General features: G+C 45.8%; 1 protein-coding gene across 11 annotated transcripts in view; it reads left to right on the top strand.

Annotated features, from left to right (window-relative positions):
• LOC135223687 (glycerol-3-phosphate dehydrogenase [NAD(+)], cytoplasmic-like) overlaps positions 1 to 5,000 on the top strand; it is a 232,933-nt gene that overhangs the window by 113,873 nt on the left and 114,060 nt on the right. The gene's annotated exons all lie outside the window — the stretch shown is intronic.

Here is a 5,000-nt window from a genome sequence, read left to right as displayed (position 1 = left end):
GAAAGTAATGCAGTTTGTGATCTAAAGGATGTTGCAGTGAACATTCAGTAGCCTCTGTATACATATTGTGATTGAGTGAGCCAATGAGCAGTACTTATGGAGATTAGGTAAAATATGCTTGCAAGATTTTTATGGCTAGAAAAGCGATTTTGGCAAAGGAAAAATCTATTTCTGGGGGAAGACCTGTGTCGCCCGGTGAAATCTCCCTATAGCACTCATTTGTAGGTATAAATAACTGCTAAATATACCAGAGAAAAAAGCTGTATGGAATGCTGGAGTTACTACCCCCAGCTCGCTCACCCTCATAGGGTGTCAGTATAGCACAGGGGCGAGTGGAAGCCACTACCACAGATACTTTGCCAATTAGAAGTCTCCTCTCTCAAAATCCCTCTCTAGAGAGGTGCCGTTACAACGTCTACCTTCCGCTCGCTACTACTACTACCTCTGCCAGAAACCCTCATTCCTGAAATACGCACCCAAGCTTGGGCCAGCTAAAGGGTGGGAAAAAGGAAAAGAGAAGGATGGGTTCACTGGGCAACACAGGTCTTCCCCCAGAAATAGATTCTTCCTTTGTCAAAATCCCTTTTCTGGGTTTGACCTGTGTTGGCTGGTGAAATAGTAGCAGAGAATTGGCCATACAAGCTTGGTAAATAAAATTTTTTTATGAAAGGAAAATAAAAATTTTCTTAAAATTATTGTTTTAATAACCAGTGTAAGAATAGCAAATTACAAATGGTAAAAAAGCACTTAATATGACCAAATCCATACTATCCTGGGAAAAAACAACAGGTAATGAACATAAAAACAAGTACAATAATGAACTATGTACATGTACAGGAGTGGGTTGATGAGCAATCCAGTCCGGAATGTAAAGCAGAAAGGCAGGGATTACAAGCGAGGCAAGTAGGTGAGAGTGAGTACCAAAAGATAATTAATAGCAAAATAATAGAATACAGATATAGAGTTACATAACTAGGGCCTCTAGATTTTTCAGATAGTGGCGTTTAAATACTGTCAGGGATTTCCAACCCGTATATTTTTTTAAGATCCTCGAAGTTCATATTATGAAAATAATTAACTGAGGTAGCCACTGCCCGGATATCATGGACATGAGGGACTGAATCTGGATTGGCTTGTTTAATAAAATAAAGAATTTGTTGTCTGATTGCCTTCAAGGAAATGGTTCCACCTTTCTCTCTAATAAAAAGAGGACTTTGAAGACCTTTTAGAAGTTCTGCCCAGATAAGATTTTAATGTAACAATAGGACATAATGATGGGTCCTGTGGGAGAGGGATAATCTTCCATGGAGACCACCTGTTTTGTGGGTCTTCATTCTTTGCTAAGAATTTCCGATCTGGAGAGAGCAGAACTTCTCCTGACGGGAGGAAATCAATATGCTTTGGTTCTCTAGAGAGAGCCGACAGTTCACATATTCTGGCGCCTGAGGCCAGACTCATTAAAAATAATGTTTTCCTGAGAAGGGTTTTATATGAGCATGATTCGTTATCAGTATCTGAAGCCAACCTGAGTATGTCATTTAAAAACCAGGAGACCGTGTGAGGACGGTCCACCGGTCTCAGATGAGCACATGCTCGAGGGATAGACGAGAAGTACGAATCTGTTAAATCAATATTAAAGCCAAACTGAAATATCAAATATCTTCCTCAATGGTACTAGCAGCTAGGCCTTTTTCGAACAGAGTTCTAAAAAATGAAATTGCCAGATTCATAGTCATCTTCTGGACATCTGATTCTTTTAGAAAGATGGCTAGCTTCCTTACTGCTGAATCATACTGCCTGAGTGTTGATTCTCTTTTGTCTGACTCCACGAACAGGATGTTTAGCGGGTCAATACTAGCATCCTTCTGTGCCGCAAACTTCATGAAGTCCATAAAGTTAGGGCATTTAGAATTCTTGAGGAAGCTGACACAGTCCGAGTTTGTACTATTTGAGTCGGTTTTGGGTTGGGAATCCGTCTGGGATGGAGTTTCAACTCTAGTAGAAGAGGAAACCAATTGCTCTTTGGCCAGTTGGGTGCTACCAATGCTACCTGTCCTCTGAAAGATCTGAGTTTGTGTAGGACATTCAACAAGAGGTTTATTGGCAGAAATAGGTAAATCTTCTGCCAATTGTTCCAGTCTATGGACATCGCATCTGTGGCATGAGCCAGAGGATCCAGATTGGGAGCCACATAACACGGAAGTTTGTGATTGGACTCTGTGGCGAACAGGTCTACCTGAAGGCCCGGGATTTATTGGCAAATCCAATGGAATGATTTTGTGTCCAAGGACCACTCCAACTCCAGCGGAGTTGTTCTGGATAGTGAGTCTGCAATGACATTCCGTACTCCTGCCAGGTGAGTAGCTGACAGGTACCAATGATGTTTCATTGCCAACGAAAATATTGCAATCATCACCTGATTTATTCGGCTCGACTTGGAGCCCCCTCTGTTTATGCAATGGACTATCACTGCGCTGTCCGAGACTAGTCTGATATGAATGTTTCTGGCCGGAGCTAGTCGTTTCAAGGTCAGAAAAATGGCCATTGCCTCTAGTATGTTGATGTGGAACTGGCGGAATGTTTTCGACCACGTTCCTTGAACCTTCTTGTACTGGGAGTAGCCCCGCCCTCCGCTCAGAGAGCTGTCCATGGGCGGAGTCTTTTCCTTAATATTGGCGGAATCAAGGAGATTTTGTCTCTGAATATGTTGTTGGCTCTTTTCCGCCAAACCCGATTGATATCCTTCAGTCTGGCTTTCAACAGAACATCTGTTATTGAAGCAAACTGAAGTGAACCTAAGATTCTCTCTTGGGTACGACGAGAAGCCCGTTTGTTCTTGAGGAATTGTCTCATAGCTTTTGCTATCTCTCTGCACTTCTTTGGCAGAAGAGATAGTTTGTGTGTGGTTAGGTCCCATTGAATTCCCAACCATTGAAAGCAAGACGCCAGAGTGAGACGGGACTTTTCCCTTCTTGATCTGGAAACCCAGGTAGTCTAGGAATTTTATTACTGTGGCTGTTGCCTTTTGACATTCCTAGTCGCTGGTTGCCCAGACGAGCCAGTCGTCTAGGTAAGCTACCAACATTACCCCCTGAGCTCTTAGTTCCTGTACTACTGTCTCTCCTAGTTTGGTGAATATTCTGGGCGTTATGTTGAGCCCGAACGGCATGACTGAACGAGTAAGCTTGTTTTCCTAGTTTGAAGCCTAGGTATGGAGAGAAGTTTCTTGCTATCGGTACATGATAGTAAGCGTCTGTAAGATCGATAGAGGTGGTGACGACCCCATGGGGAAGTAAGGTCCGCACCTGCAAGACGGTTAGCATGCGGAACTTGTCGCATATAATGTATGAGTTGAGACAGGACAAGTCCAGAATCACTCTTCATTCGTCCGAGTCCTTCTTCGGTACACTGAACAAACGTCCTTGAAATTTCAGGTGACTGACTTTCTTTATTGCCTTCTTTTGAAGAAGGTCTTTGGCATAGTCTAGAAGGTCTGTCGTTGGAATCTGATGAAAACTGACTGGTGGAGGAGGCCCTTTCTTCCATTTCCACCCCAGACCCTTCCATACAATACTGTGGGCCCACGTACTGAAGGTCCAATGGTCCCGGGAGAGGTACAATCTCCCGCCCACCTGCAGAGACTTATTGACTGGTTGAGGCCTTACTTCCTCTGCCTCCTCTGAAGCCTCTGCCGTAAGGCACCTCTGGCTTTGCTACCCTTGCGTGTCTATTAAAGCCTCGAAACGTCCCTTGTGTTTCAAAGGAGGCGTTGAAAGCTGGGGAAGTTACAAGAGCAGCCGAACTCGAAGGCTGTTGAGTCAGTTGACTCTGCAGCAGAACAAACTGCTGTTGTGGCTGTGCCTTAGATGTCAAAGGCTTGCTGATCTGGGAGACAGGAACTGCCTGTACCATTGCCTGAGACTGAGAGGTCTGGAAAGGCTGATACTTCCTAGGCCTCTTCCTACTTTTGGATTGTGGTCCGGGGATCTCGAACTTCCTTTTGAAGGGAAGTTCCCAGCGGACATGAAGGTTCTGGTTAGCTCTTGCCGCCTCGCTGAGTACGCTGTTAACCACGGCCTCAGGAAAGAGGTTGGCACCCAAAATCGACGCCTTTATGAGCTTGTTCGGCTCATGCCTGATGGAGACATTAGCAAAGACATGCTTCCTGCAGGCTCGTCTAGCCACTATAAAATCATACAGGTCCGATTGAGAAGCCTGCAGCAGCGACTTCGTCAGGACCCAGAATAGAGGCTCATCTGCAAAGACAGTAGCTGTCAACTCTGCAGTGGTGACTGAGTTAATTGACCTGCTCAGCCTGCATCTTGCTTCGAATTCCGCCCTAATCATGGAGTCCGGAATTCTAGGCAAACGTTCACTGAATTGTGTGGAGGCACACTCCGGGTTGAGTTTGCCCACCGTGAACGTTGCCGGAGCGCCAGCCCAACACTCCAGATCTCCGGGAAAGAGCAAAGAGGTAGCCTCTGTCTCTTTTAGCTGAGGCATGGGTTTGTCCTCCATCCTGGCTTGCAGTGTCAATTCTGCAATCTTTGATGTGCAAGGAGTCGGGACGTCCTCCGGCGCTACAGACATGGTATAGCAACCTTTGTGGGGTGTCAACTTGGTGTTGACGCACTCCCACTCCGTAAGGGTGCGGACCCATACCGACCGAGCCTGATCCCTAGGGTAGATAACTCTGTCTTTCGGGACCTTGTCTACCCTGACCAACACTTCCTCAGCTAGTCTAGTGTAGCCCGGGAAGGGGAATTGTAGGCCTGGCGGGAAGAACTCATAGTCTTCCACAGGTCGGGTTCCGCAACCTTCAATTGTAAGCTTGCCCTCTGAAAACAGAGCATGTAGAGAGCCAACAGCCATGGGTTGCTATTTTCGAATGGCGGAAGCTTGGATGCGTCTGGCACCGCAAAGGACTGCGGTGTGTTTCCGGACTGGAGAAATCCGGTCACCAATTCCTCCTGGGCTTGTAATCTCTGGGTCAGAGACAT

This window comes from Macrobrachium nipponense, chromosome 10 (assembly GCF_015104395.2).
Source record: "Macrobrachium nipponense isolate FS-2020 chromosome 10, ASM1510439v2, whole genome shotgun sequence".
Taxonomy (NCBI): domain Eukaryota; kingdom Metazoa; phylum Arthropoda; class Malacostraca; order Decapoda; family Palaemonidae; genus Macrobrachium; species Macrobrachium nipponense.
Note: the sequence above shows the minus strand (reverse complement) of the source record. Positions and strands in the feature narration are given on the sequence as shown.